Source organism: Diabrotica undecimpunctata, chromosome 2 (assembly GCF_040954645.1).
Source record: "Diabrotica undecimpunctata isolate CICGRU chromosome 2, icDiaUnde3, whole genome shotgun sequence".
Lineage (NCBI taxonomy): Eukaryota > Metazoa > Arthropoda > Insecta > Coleoptera > Chrysomelidae > Diabrotica > Diabrotica undecimpunctata.
Window position 1 is genome coordinate 73,190,141 of NC_092804.1, and position 25,356 is coordinate 73,215,496.

Below are 25,356 nucleotides of genomic sequence, written 5' to 3' on the forward strand. Positions count from 1 at the left end.
TAAGAGGCAGACAAACAGGAGTAATCCTGGTGGCGCGAAGAAGAAGAAGAAGCATCATAGCAAAATGTTCGGTTTACACCTAAATGTTTCCAAAACTAAAATTCTAGTATTTTCGAAGATACCAACAAACGTACATTTGTATGTCAAGGGACAAATAATAGAACAGGTAACCCAAAAAAGAAATCCTGTCAAGAATCGAACAAGCGAGGAAAGCACTCAAGAGCACGAAAACACTTTTTACAAGATCAGACCTTAGTCTAGAGCTCAGAATTCGAATGATCAGATATTACGTTTTCTCTGTTTTGCTGTACGGCTGTGAAAGTTGGACGATGGACTCTGAAACAGTAAAAAGAATAGATGTGTTTGAAACGCATATACATATCGATGCTGAGAATTCCATGGATACAAACAGTTACCAACGGTGAGGTACTTCGGCGCATGAGTAAACAAAAAGAATTACTCAGCATAATCAAAAAGAGATAAATCAATACTTGAATCATGTGTTGAGAGGTGAAAGATATAACTTACTTCAAATCATGTTGAAAGGTAAAGTTCAGGGCAAAAGATCAGTTGGAAGACGTCAGAACTCGTGGCTGAAACACCTGAGAAGATGGTTTGACCGCTCATCTACAGAAATCTTTCATGCAGCAGTTTCCAAAGCTACAATTTCCATTTGGATCGTTAAGCTTCGAAAGGAGACGGCACAATAAAAAGAAGAAAATAGATAGACAGTCAAGCAGATCACAATTCAATTTTAGGAAGATCCTGTAGGGTCGTTAATAAACCGATATAACTATATTATTGATGGACCCAACAGTGAATTAACAGCGAACCAAATATATTTTAACCTACAACCTACTAGTAATTTACACATCAGTGCATCTGATGCAATCTAAAGATATAGAGGATACAGATCTTTTTAATTGTTTGCCAATTTTGTAACTTTTGACTTAAATTTGACACACATGTGTATTTCTTAAAGGATACAAAGCTTTTGGTGACCTATAGATGCCAAACTTTATACAAAACAAAAATAATCTATATACCGTATTTTAAAACGACCTAAAACTGTTCCTTTAAAAGTTACCCCATAAACACAAATATAAATAGACGGACATACAGTGTAACGATAAGACTATCAAAGAGAATTGAAATACTATTATAAAAATAATACCTCAATCAACCATGGGCGCTTATCGTCTATGCTTCGCCTAGTTCAGTATCTCAAGTGTGAATTCGTCTTGTCTTAAACTAGGAATTAAACAATGAACTCTTAGCTGATAGCAAATAAAACGATTACTTAACTAATCATATTTATTAAAAATAAGAAACAATCAACCCTGCCAATGCTTTACAATAAATAAATTTGGCGATACTTATGACATCGATGCGTGATACTGTGGCCTCCCAATTAGATGGTTAGGCCCTCCTGACAGTTGCAGTTATGTCCTCCAGAGCATGTTATTATAATATTAAGGGCAAGAGAGGTCCTGGACACAGATGTATACACTGTCTTAAGGAATGGGCTGGTCTAACATAAAATGAACTATTTCAAACTGCTGTAAATATGATACGATTGGTCAGTGTGGTCGCCAACATCACTAAAAGATAGGCACCTTAAAAGAAGAAGACAGGATTTCTCGTTTCGTTTTATCCTAATAACTACACAATAAAGTGGATTTAAGGACGATATTCTTTAGGGTAATACTGTAGAATTGTTTTTGTTTAAATAGTCAAATAGTTCTGGCATTCAAGTATCACAGGAAAGTACGTGCAACCGATATGGATTCCTGCATATAGAGATTGATAGAAAAATATGTAGCAGGTCGCTTTATAAAGATTAGCTCTAAACACAATCTTACTTAAATTTGTCCCTGCTGCAAACGCTTTACGCTGTTTGACTCATCAGCAGCCAGCCAAAGAGTATAAATATGGCAAAAAAGATTCTTTGAATACCTATTTTTTATCGTTGCAACCTCATATCATTGCTAATAATATACAACTTAATGTGTTGTTAATTCGAAGTTTATTTGCAATTGTCTTGACAGTCTGTAATTATAAACAAAAGATTGATTGACTTATTTTGTCTCTAATGACATCATTTCTGTTAATATAACAATTGAAAGTGCAATAATTGCACTTCCGTGCGTAAGTACTGTTACTAATTTACAATAACAAACTCGTTTTCAATTATTGTTTAATATATATTTTTATTTCTATCCGCAATTGAGATTTATCTAATCTATTATTATTTAGTTACTGGTAGTTAGTTGAGATTTAGTTAGATTTATCTAGTAGGTAATTATTTTTTAATAATACATTTATTAGCAATCAAAATATGTTGTAATATAAGTGAATTGAATAAATACAGTGCTTTAAGACTCTTTAATAATTGATGAAGTCAAGTTATATTAAAGTCTTCGTGTAATACGTGGTTGGAGATGTAGAAGAGGGCATCGGCTGTTATACCTGTAACGTTAAATTTTTCTCCATTTTTTAAATTTTTTGAATAAAATAGGATAAAGAGCATACAATTTTAACACACAGAATGGAATTTTAACTTATAATTTTACTCTAAAATAACTTTACTTTATAAGCAATTCTGCTTATTCATTGGCGGATTAATAACTCTATGGAAGGTTGTTACTCAATATTTTGCGCGGTCATCCGATACTTCTTCTGCCGATTAGTGACTTATCTCTTGCTATTTTGACGACACGGGTCTCCTCCATTCTACTTATGTGGTTATTCCATTCTTTTCTTTTATTTTGTGTCCATTCATTTATACACTGCACATTACATTTTTTTCTAATGTCTTCACTTCTCTTTTGATCTATCAGCGTATTTCCAGTAATTCTTCTCAGTAATCTCATCCCTGCCATTTCCAGTAGCATTTGCGTTGTGACTGTTGTTTCTGTATCTGTGGAGTAGGGAGGGCGAGTTAAGTTTCACAGCACTTAGGCCACAATTGACCCATTGTGCATCCTCCCAGGGAGCTGTCACCTGATCATTGTCCATTCTGCCATTTCTAGGAAGATGGACAAGTCACCAGGCGACATCTCTCTTATGTGGGCAGGTGTGGGCCAGGACTCGCCGAACGCGTACTCTAGTATTAACGATAACTCTGGGCATTCACATAGGACATGCTCTACAGTTTCGTCTTCTCGTTCACACTTCCTACATAGAGGTGTGTCTGCTAGCCCCAGTGTGTGGAGGTGTTTGCTTAGTTGACAATGACCAGTTAAAAAACCAACTGCCACACGTAGGTTTTTCCTGGTCATTCCCAAGTACTTCTTTGATGTTGACTCTTCAAGGTTACTTAGTGTTACCCTGGCAAGTTTACATCCTTTCCCTTCGTCCCATCTTTTTACGGTTTGAGTAAGGGAGTGACATTTGACAATTTCCGTTTCTAAGGCATATGTCATTATTGGTCTTACACTGGCTTTATAAATTCATGTGCTAATTCATGTGCATCTCAGTGCTAATGTGTCTGTTTCGCCATATAGTGTTATTAAGGGAGTCTGCCAGTCTGTTTGCTTTTTGTAGTCTTGATCTTGATCCCTCACTTCTTTGTCCAGGTCTCCATAGCTAGAGAGTGTAATTTCCAGGTATTTTATTACCATTACGTGTTCAATACTGTTGCCATCAATTTCTATTTTTACATCTGGTAGGTTCTTTGCTGACTACTATTGTTTTAGTTTTCTGAGATGAGATTGTCCTATTAAATTCTTTTGCTCTTAAGTTAAGTCTAAAGTTAAATCTGTGCACCAGCCTTTGCAGGCTATCTTCATCTTGGTTTATCAATATTGCGTCGTCTGCGTAATAGAGTGTTTTTATTTATTTGTTTCCCATTATGTATCCTCTTTCTTTGTTAACGCATTTGATGATTGATTGATGATGATTCATGTTTGAATTAAAGAGCTTATTTCTATAGTTTCTGTTAGTTGTCCATCTATTCTGACTTCCATTTTGTTGTTTTGGTAGAAGTATTTCGTTTATGCTGCAGTTCCTCAGAGGGTCTCCGTTTTCATTTCTAATATTTTCATTTTAGTTTCTTTCTTTTCTTTAGTTGTAATAATGGTAAAAGTTCCTGTTACTGTAATTTCGCTTGTTGGTGAATCTGTGTTATATAATACATTAAGATGTGGTTCAAGAACACTTTATTCGAGAACAACAATTGTCCTAAGGTAGGTACACCCCGTTAAAATAGGCAAAATGCCCTCACTCCCAGATTTTTCTTCATTTTTCCATTTTTTGTTATTAAAAAATAAGATTTAGCAAAATTTTAAGCCGCCAATCCCTCTCCCCACCTAATCTGAGACCCTCAAAAATGTCATTTTTTTTGTTGTTTTTTTTATTAGTGGGGTATCAATTTAAAAATTTCAAAAAATTCACACGCATATTTAGGGCTTTTGCAAAACTTGTATTGGTTGAGTATGCATAACTTTTGTTTGAAGATGGCTGCAGGTCTATTTTGTGTGTTTAATCAAAAGCTTTATGTCTAATTTTTTTAGATTTTTTTTTCAGGTGTTTTTATGGGGATAACCTCCAGTTTATACGCTTCAAAATATATCGAGTCAGGGTTTTTAATAGGTTATATATATGCAAAAGCTGCTAGCGGTTAGTTGAATTAAATGGCTAAATATATGGCCTAGTAGACAAATTCGTTAAACTTCCCGTGCTCGCATCGGTATCAATAGAGTGTTATGACTTCTTTCAACATCACTGCTTCATCTGACACTTGGGCTGATACAAATTCAAACTGGGAAAGTCCAACGAATGTCTCCCAAAAATTGACAACTGCAGTGGTTAGCGTACAGAGGTGCCACCTACTTTGGTGGCCATGAACGAAACCGATTTAATAATATCGTTTGCTGTCCTCTGAGCTATACGAAATATGTAAAAGAATAAATATTTTAGCAAAATCTACTATGCTACAGCTACTATGGCTTAGTTGAATTAAATGGCCAAATATATGGCCTATGAGACAAATTCGTAAAACTTCCGATGCTCGTATGGGTATTAATAAAGTGTTATGTCATTTCAGCATCCCTGCTTCATCAGACACTCGGGCTGATACAAATTCAGACTCAGAAAGTCCAACGAATGTCTCCTAAAATCATCATCATCTGTTATCTATCAGGGGAAAGCAGCTAAAAGAATATAGGTTATATGTACTTTTTATTCTTCAATTCATATTTCGTTGGTGGTCACCATCATCATCAGGAAATGCTACAATTTAGTTTCATAAGAAAACACAATATTTTAATATGATCATACACATAATGCCATATTGAAAGCTGGTCATCATTTTAAATAATTACAAACAAACATATAAAACATTGAAAAATGGTACAAAATTAAACACAAATATTTGCTATTGTAAATGCATGCTATTTACTATTTTGCCCTGTGTTGAATTAACATTTTATTTTTAATAACTATGAATCAGCATGTAGTCTCAACCCCATGTTCAGTTTATTGGAGTTTGAAGGATATAACCTTCTTCTTTTCTCAAGAGAGGCCAAAAAGAAGGTTAGTAGGTCCTTTATTTGAGCACTATTAAAGTTGTTATAACACAAGGTGACAGTTTAAATTTTTTTATACAAAATAAGACTCATAGCAATTTTAGCCCGCCACCTCACCTACCACTAAAAACGAAATTTTTCAGTTTTTTTCTTTAGGCATTCAAAAATTGGACAACACTACTTTAAACTCCCAAAAAACCATGTTTTTTTAAAGATTTTTAAGGGCTTTTGCGGGTTTAATCACATTATCTGAGATCGATGTAACCTGATCTAATATGTCTTTAATTCATATTCAAAACTAACCCGACCTAAAACCTTGTTGTTCTTCTGCTAGTGTTGTAATTTCATTCAGAATATTTGTTATCACTTTGGTTGTTAATTTTATTGTTATAATTAATAAATTAATTCCTCTGTAATTTTCCGGGTTCGATTTTTCCTCCTTTTTGAAGAGAGGTATTAGGATGCTTGATCTTCATTCTGTTTTGTTATGTTATGTTTATTATTTTTTGGATTAGTTTTTGTAGTTGTTCAGTCAGATCTGGTCCTCCGTACTTTAGGAGTTTGCTCGGTATTCTGTCCTCTCTGGGCGATTTTTTGTTTTTGAATTTTTTACTTTATGTTTCCTTTACCTCTTCCTCCTCAATATTTATTTCTTCGTTTGCCACCACCTTTGGTGTTGGTAGTCCATTATCGTCACCTTTAGCAAATAGAGGTCGAAAGTAATCTGCCCATGTTTCCTTCCGAATGTGTTTCGCTGTTATTATTTTACTACTTTAAAAACTGAATTCATAACCTCAAATTTATATAAGTTGCAATATCTCCGGTTCCAATCCACGAAAATTGATTTTTTTAATTTGGGATACCTCGTTTCATAGATTATAGCAACACATTTAGTTTATTTGTTAATTGTTTATTTAACCAAGTAATTTTTTAAACAATTTAAAAAATATTTGTTTAGCCAATTTTGCTCCTTTCTTATTATCTTTTCCTTATTTAAATTTTCTTTTTTCTTAATATAGGTAGAAAAGATTATGAAATGATAAGCAACTTAAATATTTATGTAATATAGTTATTATAAATATTATCTTAATTATCTTATATAAACAATAAATTTTACGGAAATTAATGTTTTATTTGAAAATCAAATCTATACGTGTTAATTTTTTTTTTAATTATGCTTAATATTTTTCCAATTTTTTTTTCTTAAAAAAATTAAAAATACATTTTTCCCAAAAAAACTATTGTAAAAAAAATTATGCAATCAATCTGTATATATAATTAACATCTAACAATTTACATACTTAATTTTACTATTTTTATTTGTAATTATACAAAGTTTATACCAATTAATTTGTTTAAAATATATTTGTAATGTTTTTTAGTCAAGAAAAGTAATTGTTAAAATTATAAGCATACCTAATTCAAGAAAAATTAACACGTGTATATCATTTCAAATAAAAAAATTTTTGTAAAATATCTTTTTAAAAGATATTATTTATAACTATTATACGTAAATATTTAAGTTATTCCTATCAATTTATAACCTTTTCATTTTAAATTGGTTAAATAAATTTCTCGGTTAAATAAACAAATCCCAAATTAACTAATTAAATTTTTATAATCTATGCAACGAAGCACCCTAAATTAAAAAAAGCATTAATTTTTATTGATGAGAACTGGAGATATTGCGGCTTTTATAAACTTGAATTGAATTGAATTCAGTTTTTGAAATAATAATATCTGGAAATAAAAAAAGGACCCACTCGGGTTATAAGGGTTGTAGGACATTGAATTTTTTAAAATTTTTGACAAAATACCAACATTTCGAATAAAAAAAAATAACTTCTCATTTGTTGATGGGTCTTATTTTAAATGTTTCTCTCTCTCTCCAATGGCGCTATAGCCCAAATCGAGCTCCTCTAAACTATGCCTCCAACCTTTCCGGTCCCGCGCCGATCTTCTCCAAGTTCTCACGTCTAGCAAGTTTTGCGCGTCTGCTGCCACTTCATCCTCCCACCTTTTTCGTGGCCTCCCTTTTGGTCTTGTATACCTATTTTACAATATTTAACATAACTGTTTTAATCCTTAAATGATTTCATTTTATAAAATAAACCTTTCTCTTCAATTTGGTGCTCTAGACCTAATAGTTAATACATAACAACGTTGTAGATAAAGCTTTTTCGGATAAACAATTTATTTTGCAATAACTCTTAAGTGAAACTTCTTGAAATTTTTATAGTTGAATAAATGTGATATTGTCCCTAATATCATGCGAAATTCAAGTTTTTTGTGCATTTTTAAAAAAGGTATTTTTAAAAAATCGACTTTTTGTCGATGAAATCAAGCTATTTTTTGTAATAATTAAGCAACAAATTAACAAAAATTATTTTATAAGTTCTAATTTTAAAGGATTATCGATGCTTTTTCAGTAAAATTGTTACGAAAAAGGCTTTTTATTTGCTAATATCTCTATTCTAATGGAAAAATTCTAATAACGATGTTAAAAGGAATATTAAAACTCTTTTTAACCATCGCATAAAAACGCTTCTATATTATGCAACTCTTGGTACTTTGAAAAATTAAATATCCGTGATTAAGTTAGTCAAACAAACTTGTAAGAGCTTCTTTTTGAACAAATATTACTTCATATGTTACCTAAAATGGGTTTTTTACAGTGTTTATTACTAATTTCATTATTTGAAGACGGTGTTTGTACTAGACGTCTCGCGTATTCCAACAATAAAAGAAATGTGTAATATACGATTCCTAAAATAGTGAAATCATCATAGAAAATACAATGTTTAGATACGGTCTTTAATGTAAAACCTTACGTACAAGATGTTTTATTGCCTGCTTCTATAGTGATTTTATAGTAAAAAAGCTATAAACATAATAGTAAACAACTAATAAATAAAGTTCTTACTAACAGTAATTAAGGAACAGGGTTTCCAGGACATTAATTTTTTGATTATTTTTTAGTGATATAAGAAGTATGGACAAAAACTTTATTAACTCCAAATATACGGAAATTTTGTAAAACGCCCCTTGTTTACTAATGCTGTTGAAAAAGGCAATGGAATTATCAAGAGTGATCCTCCTCCTCCTCATTTCTTGGGTCCTTGTCAGGGCGTGGTGAAACTCTAAATATTATTGGCTTGCTGCCTCGATTGGCTGCGATACTGTACCATATGAACAGCTTCATGTAAAGATTTTCCCACCAGAGTTTTCATTTGGTCTGCCTATCATATTCTTTTTCTTGGTCTTCGGCCATCTACTTTTCCTTCTACTACCATTCGTTCCATGACCCCCGTTCTTCTAGCTATGTGGCCGAAGTAAATAAGGTATCCTCTTTTTACTTTTTTTAATAGCCTGTCTTTTATATGAAGCTCTTCCACAATTGACAGGTAGGTTCTATGTTCTGTCCAGGACACGCGTAGAATTCTTCTATAGACCCACATTTCGAAGGCTTCGATCTTTTTCGTATCGATTTTTTTGAGTATCCATGTTTTAGCTGCGTATGAAGCAATGGGAAAAATAAGGTCGTCGACCAACCGGAGCTTAGTATTCCTTGTTATTGTTCAGTTTTTCTATATTTTAATCACTTTAGCTTTTGCGGTTCATGCCATTACTAGTCTACGCTTGATTTCTGAGGAGCAATCGCCATCGTTGGTTATTAGGAAGCCCAAATATATAAATATGTCTACCACTTCGATATTCGCAATTTGTTGTATGTGCGCTAGTCTATTATTTGCTCTGGCTACGATCATTATTTTTGTTTTTCCAGTGTTGATCTAAAGTTCGAATTCTTCGCTTATCTAGCTTAGGTGTTCAATGATGGTAATCATTTCGACTTAGTGTATGAGAGTATCATCTGCGTATCGCAGGTTGCTGATTTTTCTGCCTCCTATAGTAATTTCTCGTACTCTTCTCATTAAATATTCAAAATATATGTTGTACAATAATGGTGATAGTATGCAACCCTGTCTAGTTCCTTTATTTGTTTTGAGCGCATCTGAATATTCCGTGTACTTTGACAAGTTTTTATCACACAGATTTCTCAGTAGGTTCACTAAGCAGTTAGGTACTTTCATATTTTCCATTATTCTTCAGAGGGGATCCCATTTTCTGAATCGAAAGCCTTTGTGTAATCTACGAAACAGAGCAGCATTGGTATATTGTATTCTCTCGATTTTTCTATTATCTGTCTGGTGTTCAGTATCTGCTCCCGCGTTTCTTTTTCTGGTTAGAATCCCCATTGTTCTTTAGGTATCTCTGGAAATAGATAGTTTTTGAGCCATTTATTGATTATATGTAGCAGGACTTTGCTTGCATGAGCTAAGGGCAATAGTTCTGTAATTGCTGCATACGGTTAGTGATACTTTTTTATGGATAGGGATAATAATGATTCGCACCACTCATCAGGCCATTCACCTGTGATCCATATTTTGTTGCACATATTCAGTATTACATCTACGCCAATCTCGTTCATTGCTTTTAGAGTTTCCGCTGGTATGCCATCGATTCCTGGGGATTTTTTGTTTCTTAGTTAGTTTAGAGCCTTCGTCAGGTTATTGGGTCTGCCTCTCTGATTTGATGTTTCTTGTATTCTGATACTAATGCATCTTTTAAAGGGTCTTTGTACAGTTCTAAGTAGTCATTTTTTCATGTTTTTGCAATGCTCTTAAATGGCTTGAAGTTGTGGCTTTAACTCTCCTTTTTTTCACTAATTCTAAGGTTTCCCCTGACATTCAATGTTTGTTCTTTTGGCTTTTACGCGGTGTGCACTCTTTTTTCGCTGAATATATCCAGCTTTTTATTCAATTCCACGTTTTATTTATGTCTTTTACTATTTGTGGTTTTTCTTTGTTTATCAGTTTCATCTGAAATGCTTCTATATTATTTACCCCTAGCTGTTTGGTATGATGTATTTTTCTAGTTGTGTGTTGTTTCAGCCTGCAGTAAATTTTTAGCAATTTATAATTCTGAGATCCAGATACTGAGGTTGATACGTTATATCATATTATGTCGTACGATCACCTTTTATTCTGAATTCCTATTGCATTTTTTGTTCAATGACTCTACCTAAAGTTCTTTTACGATAAGAATGAAATGACGTCACACAGTGATCAGGTGCGTCGTTGTCAAACTATTTTTTCATTTCCTATATTCTTACTAAACTCACATAACCTAACTATTATTGGTCTTTTATAAACAATTTGGTCGCTTTTGATTTACAAGTTGTAAATTTTTAACTATAAATAATTTATACCCATTTTTTTATAACTCATGTTTTATATCCTTCTAAAAATGAAGTTTTATAAGGTATAAATTTATCCATTTGCACAAATTTTATGAAGACCCTTTCTCTGGACCAGTTCAAGCAATTCAGGTTTTAACATTGCTTGTTTGTGTGTAATGTTGTTATTTTTTAACCATATTTTTAATTTAACTTTTTTTTTCAACAGATGTAGAAGCTTTGTTAATTATTATGCTAGGATACGGAACATTAGGATAATTGATGGTTCCTCTAAATTATTCAACAGCTGATGTTTAAACCATTACAAAAAGTTATAACGATTCATTTCTGCATGGTAGTCAGTGTTCTTTGTTTTGGAAGAAAAAACCAATTCACATCCCTAAATAAATTCATTACAATTTCCTGAATGAAGAACGATGTATCTAAAAAATAGTTTAAATTACTAAATAAAATTAATACCCAAAAAATAATTTAATTTAAAAAATAATTATAAAAACATTATGCAATTAGTCGTTTTGGCTATTATTGAAGGTAATGGTAAATGCTATAAACAATGTTCTTGTTGTGCGGCAGTACAATTAATTATTATCATCAATCACCTTTGATGAGTTTAATTTTTTGTACATTCATTACAATTTTAAAAAAATGATGAAGAAACAAATCATAACTTCTCAAAACCATTTCAGTTTTATTTTAAAGCAAATTGTTAAAAATTTTTATTTCTTTTAAATTTAAACATTACAAAAAAATATGGTTGAGTTTAAATGTATTTTTTAAACATATATTTACCTCGCACCACCGACTTTAGTTTTTTTAATACTTTTGTCATCTGAATCTTTTCACGAATGACTAATAGTACCATCTTGAAAAATCCATGTCTCGTCCAAGATAACAAATGGGTATAATAGACCTTCATTTTTTAGTTTCACATACTGCTGCAAAAACGAATGTCTTTTAAAACCAATATTGGGAACTCAATTAAACCATGTCGTGGATCATATTTGTTATAGAGAAAATCAATATTGCGTACAATTTTTCATAGAAAAGTAAGAAAACCACTAAAAATATCACTTTCTGCAAATTTTGTTGTAGTGTTTGTAGTTTAACTTGTTCCTCTAAAATGATTATTTTTGAAAGATTATCAATATGTAAAATTGGCTAAAAACTTACTTTTTTGTACATATAATGTACATAAAATTCTAATGGTCATTCGGTTGAACTTGTCTACAACTGGCTTTGCATCTTTTTGCTTTGGGCTTTTTAATAGTTCACCAAATTTTGTTGCAATTTTATTTACAAGGGACAGGCTTATATTTAACGCTGCTACTCTGTAAAAATATAAACTTCCATATAACCTCACTTTTTACTCAAAGTGAAATACGATTGTTGTAAAATTTGTTTCATTTAATTTACAAAGGGAAAATTCCCAGTCGTTAGCTGTATACTATATTTAAGGAAACTTAAATATCTGCACTTGACACAGAAAGTGTCAAGTTTAGAAGAGTGTTTAGGAAACTGTAGTTAAGCTGTTACGCGTTATGCAGAAAAGTTTCCTAGAAAAAAACTTACCAAGTAAAAAAACATATAGAGCCGTTGAATGACGTTGTCGAGAAACTGGGAATGTGAGATAAAATAAAATATATTCTGGTAGATCAAGAACAAGAAGAACAATTCATAAAGAAAAATTCTTTTGAATCTACTTGATTTAGATCCAACAGCTTAAGGAATATGGAAAGAAAAGATAAACAAATACGTCTTCTTCAAATACAAGAGCTCTTGACAGACGATCTATCGGTTAGAGTGAGTTAGAAAGTATCCAACACAATTTTGCTCCTAAAAAGATCAAACCTCGGACCAATCCAAACGCTTAGAGGCTGATTTCTCTTTGTGAGAGGATCCTTAGGGAAAGCAGATGACACTGCACTCGTAACAACATCTCGCTATGCAAATTTCCTCTGCAGGTTTGCTCAAAATCATCAAAACCATGTCGATGTATGATGCGGGAGATGGAGAGTAACACCTAACGTAAACAAAACACAAATGATTCTCTTCAGACATCCCATTCTTAGCAGACACATCACAAATAATGTGTTCAAAAGAATTGATCTTGGACTTTGGGTAGATCGACTCAAACTAAGTGACCAAATCGAGTATCTAGGCGTGGTGTTTACAAAAACACTAAACTGGAGACGCGATCTGGCAAAAACCCGTAACAGCGTAAAGAGAAGAGTCGGTCTACATAACGCTCTATGTGGAAAATTTGGACGGACACCTTTACGTACACGTACACACGCGTACAAAACATATATCAGGTCCGTGATTAAATACAAGGCCAATATATATTCCCCGATTAATCACAACTTAACACGACAACTGCTAGGACTGCAGAGAAAAATTCTGGGTAGAATAAACTACAAACGATACGACTACCCCTTAATCAAAAGTACTACACTCAAATATCAACAGCACCCTCATATGCCAGTATTTCCATGTTTCATCTATTAACTACAATGTTATGTAAAACTGAACAACCTGTTAGGTATTATTCTTTGAACAAAAGGTAACGTGCATCTCATTCCACATGTTAAAATGATAAATCTCTTTAAAATACCAAAAGCTCTGTCATTCACAATTCTTGACACAATTTGTGATAGATTATACAGCACTTGGAACTGCTGTCTGAAGATTTTACAATGGTAGTAGAGAACTGGATATCCAATATTTCCTAATATTTCATTGTCCATAAATTCCCTATTTCATATACCCATAATATGCAAAGGTATTTAACAACTCCTAAAATAGCTAGTAATTCTAATCATTGCACTTTCATATTGTACAACCAGTATTATGGGTTATGGTACCTATTCTTTAAATGAGAAAATAATTAAATTCAACGTTTTTCTCTTTTCAATGATCTTATTTTAATTTTTATTATAGGATCATATAATAGGTAGCAAATACAATTTATAGTTTATAGTATATTTTTATGTATACAAAAATATTTAATGTCATTCGTCAAAATAAAAGAATAAAATCTATGTTTGCAATAACTCTCTATTGACGACATACGCGTTAGGGAAGGTTTCAAACTTTCAAGTAGTGTCAATGGCTCACTGTGGTTTATGACACAATAGTGTTGACACACTGACTTGATACAATAAGCTGCGCCAGTGTTGCTGTAAATTTAGTGTGTTACCCTTGGTTACCACAAAGCGAACCAAGAGCTGAAGAGGTGACAGATACCTAGAACAGGACACATACATTCCCACCGAAAGGAGCAACCAAAACAAAGAACGACACTTTAACGAAGTAGCTACAAGTAGTAGTTGCAGTCAGATGTTGGAACCAGTACTGCAAAGTAAAGACGTCTGTCGCGGCGACAACTGCAACTGCTGTCTGCAGTAGTTGTCAGAATCGTAGCTTAAACGACAAATTAACAATGATGAAAAACTTCAAACGGCATTGTTTAATAGCAAGCTCATCACTACTGATCCCAGTATTAATACGTGTCAGAAAAAAAATCATCATGTGTTTTGATAAACTATATAAGCGTTAAATTAAAGGTGACATATATTATGCGGGTTAAGCTATGTTTTACATAATTTAGAAATATTAGTAATACAAATTATAAAACATATACCTAAAATAAAGTCTTTTGATTTGTTTGTCTTATTGTTTGCTAATTAAAAACGTATCATATTTAATAAAATATAGTATACGGTATATATTTAAAATCCTCTCAAGTATTTGTCGATGAGATCATCTCTTGATTGTAACAATTGAAATTAACTATTCCGTATTTAGTTATTTTTTAATTGTAATAAAACACGCACACACATGTTGCAAATTGAATTGTTTAATCCTCTGCTTGTCAGTTTCAATTTAAAATCATAATTCCATTAACGTTATCAACAGAAGAATATTACTTCTAATTCCGTTTATTGAGTAAAAATCGTAACAAATAAGTTTGACCTCTTAGTGTTCTGTCTATTTACGTTGTGGCAGTAGCTTGGAAAATAATTTTATTGCTTGTATCGAAATGATGAGATCACTTGAACGTACATTCAATCTAAACCTATCAAATACAATCTAATAAAATCAACTTTACCTTTAAGTTCTTAAAAATGGAAAAATACAAACAATAGCAACAGATACTACGTGTATAGTATACGTTGTCGATCATCAGATATAACTAGGTCTCTGTCTTTGAGGAATGGAAGAAAATAATATTAGGAATAAAAGACAATACAATAATTAAATTATACTGAGAAAAATGCATATAAGCATTGCCTAAAAATGCAAAAATAAAACAGCATTGGTCAAAGCTAAGTTTGTGCAAATCGGAATTGTACACGAATAAATGTATATCGATACGGAAAAAAATTATGGTTAGTATTATAAAATAATTAGCAAGATATACTATGTTCCCATTTAATAGACAAAGATCAAAATTATATTTCCCTTTAGTCTCGCCTCCACATTTCTTGTAGAACTTTTCTCTACTTTTCCTTGTAGAATTAATTGCAGCAACGCATATATTTCGCTGTTCCTCATATGTGACCGAGGTATTCGATTTTGGCTATTTTTATTGTGGTTAAGAACTCTTTTTTTTGTATTCTTAATAAAACGTCCTTGTTAGTAACGTGGTCGATATGGGATATCTTCAGGATTCGACTATAAAGCCACATTTCAAAAGCCTCCATTTTCTTGCAAGTAGGGTCTGTGAGAGTCCATGACTCAACTCCGTACAACAGTATAGGAAAGATATAACATCGAAGTAATCGGGTTTTTATGGGTACTGAAAATCATGGCATTTGACTAGCTTAGCCATTTTTTGAAATGCAGATCTTGCTTCCTCTATCCTACATTTTATTTTTAGGGAATGGGCCCAATTTTCATTGACGTACGTAACAAGGTGGGTGTATGTTTTTACTCTTAATATTCGTTGACCACTCACACTGATTATTTCAATTTGCGGTTCTTTCTTAGAGATCATCATACATTTTGGTTTCATGTTTAGTGAAATTCCATATCTCTGACTCACTTCTGTGATTCTATTTATTAACTCCTGGAGTGCTTCATAACTGTTAGCGAATACCACCGTATCATCCGCGTATCTGATGTTATTGATACATTTTCTATTAATTCAAATTCCTGCTTCAACATCCTCTACTGCTTCTTGAAAGATTTCCTTAGAGTATATATGTTAAACAGCAGGGGCGATAGTATATATCCCTGTCGGACCCCACGTTTGATTTTGATATTATCGAATTCTCCTGCCTCTGTACGGATGGACGATGTTTGATGCCAGTAAAGATTGCTAATAATTCTTAGATCACAGCTGTTTATTCCAATATTTTTTAACATCTCCATCAGCTAGTCGTGTTTTACTGTATCGAACCCTTTATGGTTATCAATGAAGCATATATAAATATTGCAATTCACATATTTACATCATTGAAATAGCACTTTTATGCTAAAGAGACCTCTTTCTTACCCACTGCGTTCCGAAAACCAAACTGCGTACGGCTGATTTTTTCTTCGCATAGTCTAAAGTAGAAACCCTCAATTTAGAAGAGTGATATCATAGTTTAAACGCGGAATATCCTCAAATTTAAATGTATACAGCGGCCCTCGAAAACTGCCTGTTTTCTCGATTGCAATTTGCGTTTCCTCATAAGAAATTACAGAATATATAAAGTAGTATATTTATTTGTGCTTCTCTATAGTAGACTTGACCAGAAGTTGTCGTACAATGTAGCCAATTCTTGTTCACAAGTAGTAATTATGGTCACACAAAATCTGTATTCTTCCATGCAGCGATTATTACCGTCATAAAAATACAAAAAAACCTGATTTTTTCAATAGTAAAAATTAAGCACAAAATTGTAATGAAATAAATTTTATTTATATGTTCCGTTTCGTTACATATTTAAATTTATAAAATAAAAATCGATATTTTAAAACAATATTTTTCAATCGTTTGGCAACTTTGGAATTAGCGACGGAATTCCGTTTCAATTCAGATCCACAGAAAGCCGTAAGACTAGTTTTTGTCGACCGAGTGCCCATCAACAATAGGTTATTTACATTGGCGTTTCTGAGGGTAGGGTATTTTATGCGATAAGTTTGTGTTATTGATAAAACGTGTTACTGATAATACAAGTGTTATAGTTTGTCATTTTATAGTAAATTTTTAGTTATATTCTATGATTATTTGGTTTGAGTTTTATTGCAGTTGGACGAAAAACCGAGTTGTTCCAAGAGAAGACTGCAAAATTCTGATGTTGATTCCAAAAATGAAATGCCGCAAAAGAGACGGAAAATGTTAACGTCCGAAGAGAAGGTAATAATACGAAACGTTTATGAAGGAATTGTCGGCAGAAAAATGGAATTAAATGTTAGCCAAGCGGTCGACATTTGTAGCAGTTTAACAAAAGTAGCCGTTAGCTGTATTTATCGTGTACTTAAAAATACATCGGAAAATAAAAAGCAAGAAAAAGGTAAAACTAGAGGTAGGAAAAGCATTGTTTTGGATGACGAGACAAGGAATATTATACGTCGAAAAATTCATTCATTTTATTTTCGGAGTAAAATTCCAACACTGAAAAATATTTCTCAAGAGCTCGAAAACGATGACTCCTTACCCAAGATATCTCGTAGAGTCTTAACCATGACCATGAGTGAAATGAACTTTCGATATGTAAAACTCAACAGAAAAAGTATGCTATTAAAAAAAATAAAATTATTGTGCGAAGAAGAAAATATTTAGAAGAAATACGCAAAATTCGCAGCACTGGACGCAAAATATGTTATTTGGATGAAACCTGGATTAACCAAGGTTGGAAAAGGCCATACAGTTGAAAAAGTTTGGCAAGATTTAAATGTCAAAAGAAAACGCGAAGCATTTATAGAAGGCTGATATACAGGATTAAAAGCTCCATCAGGAAAGGGACGGCGTTTAATCATCACCCATATAGGAAGTGATACAGGGTTTCTTGATGATGGTTTTCTTCAATTTGAGTCGAAAAAAACAGGTGATTATTAAAGAAATTGAAAGGGGGGATTCAACAATGGCTTACAGAAAAGGGGATTGCATACGAAGAATCAATGCTCAAAATTTAGCTCCTTTACATTGCACGGTTAAGGAAAATTGAATATCTTAAATATGCTGTAGATAAAACTGCAAAAGATTATGGTGTCAAAGTTCTGCGCCTACCACCTTATCATTGCGAACTTAATCCCATTGAGCTTATCTGGGAGCAAGTGAAAGGAGAAGTAGCACGTAATAACAAAACGTTCAAATTAAACGAAATTAAGAAACTTTTGATTCAAGCAATCCTCCATGTAACTCCAGAGAATCCTCCATGGGCTAAATGTATAGGCCACATAATTAAAGAAGAACATCGTATGTGGGAACTTGACACTTATATAAAAGTTTTACTAGAGCCAATTATAATTACACCAGGTGGTGAAGATAATGACAGCGATAGCAGCACTGCATCTTCAGGTTTAGACAGCGAATAATATTTTCTAATAGTTTAATAAGAACATCAGCATAAAAAAACCAAAAACAAAAAAAAAATGAGAAGAACATAGTAAGTGTGTATAGTGTTTGTGTTTAAACACATCAAACATTATTTTTATTTTGTTTTTATAGAATTTTATTTTGTTTTATAGGATTTTATTTTGTTTTGTTTTATACTGTTTAAGTGTTTTGTTCATTTTATTTAATAAGACAATATGGCTCTTGCCGAACACCCATTTAAAAAAAGTATCGTGCCACAAGACATACCTCTGGGGTGGTGTGGAAACTGTCTTAAAATTTGTTTTAAAAAAATTTCATTGTGTAACTCTTTAAGGACGGGTCACGTCAAAAGACGTTTTAGCGTAACTTCCGCGACAGCCGGTTGGTATCAGTAAACTTTCTGCAAAATTACTTCTTTTTTATAGCTTTTTGTTTGTGGCATTCTGTATTTTTAGGGGAATGTAGGGAATGAGCCACAAAATATTTATTCATATGTTTATTTATTGACGTTTCGATCTCTATATCCAGAGACCGTTTTCAATTATACAAATGATAGTACTATTTATTTTCTATGGCTTTTCGCTTGTCGTTCTGTATTTTTAGAAATGATGTTGGAAATAAGCCACAATATATTTATTCAAATGTTTAATTTACGGACGTTTCGATCTCTATAAAGAGACCGTTTTCAAACATACAAATGACAGATATATTTATTTTTCTATAGCTGCTTGTTTGTGGCATTCTGTATTTTTAGGGAGAAGGTTGGACATAAGCCACAATATATCTATTTACATCTTTAATACATTGACGTTTCGATCTCTATTCCGTTTTTAAAGATAAAAAAAACAATATAAGATTATAAAAATATATAATAATAAACAAATAAAATAAATATAACTATCATTTATATCTTTGAAAGCGGTCTTTGGATATAGAGATCGAAACGTCAGTAAAAACTTGTAAATAAATATATTGTGGCCTATTTCGAACATTAATATTTGAAAAATAAAATATAATTAACGTTAAAATAAAAGTAAGTGTACGTCACTGGATTTCCAAACAGCTTTCCGCATTTCTGGGCCTTTAAACGATGACCCACTCTCTCAAATAGTGAAATTATACCATATATATCCTTTGATGTATGATTTTTAGAAATAACTTTAAAATGTGGCTCATTAAGCTTATGGTCCAGAAATCATGGCAGGATACGGATTTTACGGCAGTACCGTCGGTGTTAAATAGAGTTCATTTTATGAGTTCATCATATGCATTGTCAGATCCAGGAGCTTTGCCATCTTTTATTTGTGATATTGCTTTTTCCACTTCATCTGATGTGATTGGTAAGTGGTCATTACATATGTTGAACGGAGGTTGTTCGGACCTATTATCATCAAAGAGTTCTTGTATGTATTTGGTCCATATGCATATTTTTTGATTTTTATCTGTGATGATGTTCCACTGTTGATTTTGCAGTTTGTTAGCTGTGTTGGATTTTTTAAGACCAGCTGCTTGTTTTACATTTTTATGGATATTAAACGTATCGTGTTTTTGTTCCAACAACTCTATCTCTTCACACTGTGTTTTTAACCAATTTTCTTCAGTCTTTCGTATTTCGGTTCTTATTTTTCTCTGAATATTTTTGTACATTCTTTTGTTATTCTTTGATTTTCTTCTTTCTTCTATGAGTTACAGTGTATTGTCATTCATCCAACTTTTGTTCTTCTCTGTATTTTCTATTGTATGTTCTTCTTTAATTTTTTTAAAGGTTTCACATATATTCTGAAGTGATTCTTCTGGATTATAATATGTTTCTTCATGTTACTTAGCTTTTCTAAAAGAATCTGTGCGACTGTCTCCTTTGTTTCCTTATTTTTTAGTATTCTCAGATCACATTTTTGGTTACTATTCTTTTTTGAAGTGTAATACTAAACGATAAACCCGATTGTTTCCGATCGAATACAAAACTGTCTAAAATAATATATCTTATTTATTTAAGAAGTAGATACTAGGTGTGACAATAAAAATGCGATATGTTCACTGTTTACACCACTGCAGAAAGGGTATAAATAATAAAATGGTACTTTGAGGGCCATTCTGTACAAGAAACTATAAATTTATTTATTACAGCTTTTCAAAATAAACCAATAGCTATAGAAAAAATTGTATTAGTCATTATTTATGAAATTGAAAACTTTGACTATACTTACGGCAAATATAAAAACTGCTGCCCGTCAGATCAACCTCGTGAAAAGAATATTAGTCAAGAACGGGAAATTAGAGAAATCGAGTTCTGTGCAATGGCTGACACCTTGTTTAACCCTAGAAAGACCAAGGGTGGGTTAAAAAGTATCCCCAGCAATGCATTACATTCAGATTTCTAAATACCTTTATTCCTAAAAATCTCGAATTATTAGTAGTTGTCGGCGTACTACTGCTTTATTAGATGCCATAATTAGCATTTGTATAATTGAATTTATTTTCTTTACTTTTATAAAAACTTTACGCTGAACTATAAAAAAATAACCCTCCTTGGTACATTATGAAACTGACAGTTATCTAGCCTGCTCGGTAGTTTACATCTTACCACGTCGTAAATACTGTAGCATGCAGAAAATTCCTAAAACTATTTAATATTTAAGTTATAAAAATTTTCTAGTACGTCCCTGGCCCGAGTCTAAATATTTCCCCAATACTCTGTTTACATTGGATGTAAAAGAAAAAAACTCCAAATTCCAGTTTGTAACTACAACTTTAAATATGCTTTTATTTATTTGTACGCTTAGTTCTACAATTTGAAAAACTGGAAGTGATTTAAGGTCGTTTTGCGATATAGTTTGAGGCGGTTTAACAAGAATTCCGGTTCGCTAGTCCCTTTTTTTGATACGCGGGGTAAGGGACGGTAGATGCCGGTACGATTAGGAAGGTCGAAGTGAATTCAAGTTTTAGGTTTGAAATGTAGGCGACAATAACCAAACATATTTAATTAAGTCGGAGGGAACCGGCAAATTTGCGAAGAAAAGTGATTTTTTACTCAATGTGATGTGTCAGCTCTAAATGAGTAATCACTGTTTTTTTGTTTGTAAACCGTCTCTCATATGAGATGTTTGTAGAACGGCGTTCACAACAAATTTGAAGTATAACGACGATGGTTCCAGTTTTTTAAGAAGTTGTTTCCAATGTTTAAGAAGGTGTCCAATGTGCCAGTTTCAACCTCAAACTACAATGTCCTAAGATGTTTCAGGATGTAGTTTTTTGTTCGAGTAGCAGAGAGTTTAAATTCCAGCTCCTAACCCCAGAAAATTTAAAGTAACTTTAGTGCAATCCAGGTAACTTTTGTGTTTGATTTTTAAAGGAAAAATAAACATTAATAATAAGAATTGCTTTCATAAGAATTTAAATTGTAATAATTAAAATTATATGTCTTAGAGCGTGGCTCAGCTGTCATTTTAATTTGTTCTCCGTTTTAAAATTCAATATTGACATCTGACAGCTAGTTTTATTTTTTTGACATTAGTTTGTTTTGTTTTTAGAAAAAGGTTCACCTATATGAACAGTTTCACTTTAAAAGATAATTGTTTATTTGTAATAATTTATTTCTGCCACAGTTTATAACCCAGTAACAATTTTTTTGTAAGTAATGTAGCATCTCCCACTTTAGTAAACAGAGTTTGTAAACGGATAGGACATGTAAGTTTTTCTTCTTTGTTATTTTAGTATTTATCTCTGGAACTATCTATATAGTATTTTGTGCCATTTGTTTTTGTAACTGTTTGTGGTGAGACAATAATAATTGTTTAATTTATTTCTCTAAACCATTTTGTTTATTTATTTAGAAAAGTCTTCTAACCTCTATTTTGTGTTTTTTTAGGACGGAAGAACCTTTTCTTTCCTCCAGCAGGAATTTGTCTCGAAGCGGCGTCCCATTCTAAATAGCTAGAGGTCCTTCTTGTTGTTTTGTTTATCCATTTGTCCAGGAGATTCATGTAAGTACCCCTTTGTTTCATTTTTTTGTAGTTGCCCCAATCTAATCCCCCTGTTTCATTCACTTATCCACGACCCCAGCTCTCCAAATAAACCCTGAGTGCCGTTTGCATAAGTTTCGTTTATTTTGCTTGCCCTATCTCTAGCCCCGTAATTTATGTCCCAAATTTTCAACTCTCATAATAATACTCAATGTGGTAGGCAAAATATTTCGTTACAATACGAGTAAGAGTAAACAGTTACATCGAAATTATATTTTGCAGTATTTGAAATGCTTCTGCCTTGTTAGGTTGTCGCTTCTATATTGTTTAGCGCATTGTTTGAAGCATTTTTCGTATATAGTGTATAGTGACTTAGACTCAGTGATTTAGACTCAAAGATCATATTGAAGTGTTTAACGAAGACGACGACGTTAAAAATCCAACTGAGAATGGTTCCAGTTTCGATACAATTGATGAAAATTGTGACACGCCACATGTGTATAAATCAAAGTCAGTAAAAATCTACTTAGTTCACCCACCATGCCTTATGCGACGAGTTGTACTATACATTTTTCGAGAGCACCCAGGATTTCGACACGAAGGCAAAATAGAAAATATATTGCAGTTGTTTCAAAAATTGTTTACACCGGAAATACTGTAAATTTTTTTACGGCATACCAATGAAGAAGCTGAACATACAGACGTGTCAAAAACAGATGATACCAAGAATTTGGCTTCACTTGGTATTTTCATTTTGATGGGAACTTATGACGATACCAAATTAGATTATCACAATTTGTGGTCTAAAAAATTTAGCAGATCATCATATATTTCTCCGATTAGTCGAAACAGATTCCGAAAGTGACAAAAATTTGACGATAAAATCACCAGACCTGAGAAGAAATAGGCAGAGACGTTTGCACCTTTACGTAAAATGTTTGATTTGCTGAACGATACATTTTTGAGATATTTCACATCAAGTATGAACGTATTAATGGACGAAATATTACTTTTATTTCGAGGCAGATGCCCGTTTAAAGTTTGAATGAAAGAAAAGCCTGGTAAATATGGTTTTTAGGAAAATATGAAGGCAACACACCAACATCTAGGGGTCAAAGAGAATAGTAAAAATATTGCTATCTCTAGTTCGAAACTCTGGACGCAACTTAACGACGGACAGATATTACACTTCTGTGTAGCTGCAGAAGATCTCCACAAAGACTTTGGTCCTAATTTAGTTGGCACTCTCCAACAAAATCGCAGAAATATACCGGAAATACTTTAGAAAACGGAAGGAAGGCAATTGTATATTTACGTTTTGAGATAGAGTCTGGAAACTAACCAGTTACTCTCCTTTCTTATGTAACACGTCAGAAACCTACAAAGATACTTATCTTTATATCAACCCAGCATTCTGATAATGTTGTAAGGGGCGAATATAAAAATAAATCAGATATCAATCTTTTGTATAATGAGACTAAAGGATGTGTTGATACTTTAGACCAGATGGCGAGAAATATAAGTCGAAGCGATCGGCGCGATGATGACCGCTCCCAGTTTTTTTTTTTGACTTTATTGGATATTGCAGCCATCAATGCGTAATCTCTATTTATTCTCAATTTTACAAATTGGAATGAAAATAAAAGCAATCTTCGTCGTTTGTTTCTGCGAGAATTAGGACGCTACCTCCTGTTGAAAGAAGAGCTACAAATTTAAATGGATTTTAACATTTTATACTGCAAACCGTAAAAAAAACTCGAACGCAAACTGTTTCAAAGTTGTACCTTCAACACCATTCCAACATGGAAAGGGACGATGCCATTCATGTTGCAAATTAGCAAAATCTAAAAGAGAAAAGACCAATAAGTTGGCAAACTCAATCACAGTTTATTCAAAGTGTCAGAAGTATGTATGCGGTAAGCACAGCAAAAAGTCAAAGGTTTGTGTATCCTGCTATGATACCAATGCCACTGAAGCCGAAGACTCTGAGTAAATTATAAATTCTTATCTTTTTAACTGTTCCATTAACGTCTAGGAATAATTTTTTTATTTTTAAAAGAGTTATTTTTAAATTAGTTTTAATAAAAAAGCATGTTTTTGTTTAATATATGTGTGGACATTTATTGACCTCCCTTTGGTCTTCGCTGTTTCTAATTCAAAGTTGGTCCTGCAAGGGTTAAGTAGACAAATTACCGATGAAGTTGACTTGAATGGGAAGACAGTGAAGAATAATTAAAAAAAAACAACTACTATTGTTTTAAAGTGCAGACCACTCAAGAAATATTTCCTGTTGATCATTTTAAACGGATAGAATTCTGTAAAATTATGATGGAGAAATCCAATGAAAATTATAATTAAAGAATATTTTGTTTACAGACGTGTCCCTTCCTAACAATTCGCAGGAAATATAGATAATCCATCCCTTGAACTATATTGGCCTCAGGAAAATTCGCATTTCAGTGTGTCTATGCGTACGTAGTATCCACAAAAATTGAATGTTAGATTGAAATTTTGGGAGATCATATTATTGGTCCTTTTTTCATTGCAAAAAATTTAAACGCAGTAAAATATCTTGAATTACTACGAAATCAAATTATTCCTGCACTTCAACATCTTCTACTCAATTTAAACGAAATTTGATTTCAACAAGACGACTATCCTTCACATAATGAACTGCTCGGCAGAGACTATTTAGATTAAATTTTCTTGAACGTGTGATTAGTTCACAAGGTACAATAAAATGACCCCCTCAATCACCAGACTTAAGTCCCCTAAATTTTAATTTTTGGGGGATGTTAAAGACCAACTTTTACAGGCACGAATTCAAGCGAGCTACCAACTTGGAAAAACAAAAATTAGTCGAATGTAGCCAAAACGTATCCGGCAACTGAACTCAACGTCATGAGAAAAGCGTTGTATAATAGATTTGGTTTTTATTTGGCACAAGGTGGTGGTTGGTTTGAACATTTAATTCAGTAAGAATTTTGTTTGATTGATAAGTTGTAATTTTTTTAAATTATTTGTAATTTAAGTGTTAGTTTTGGAATTAATTTATACGACTAATTTTATTTTTACACTTAC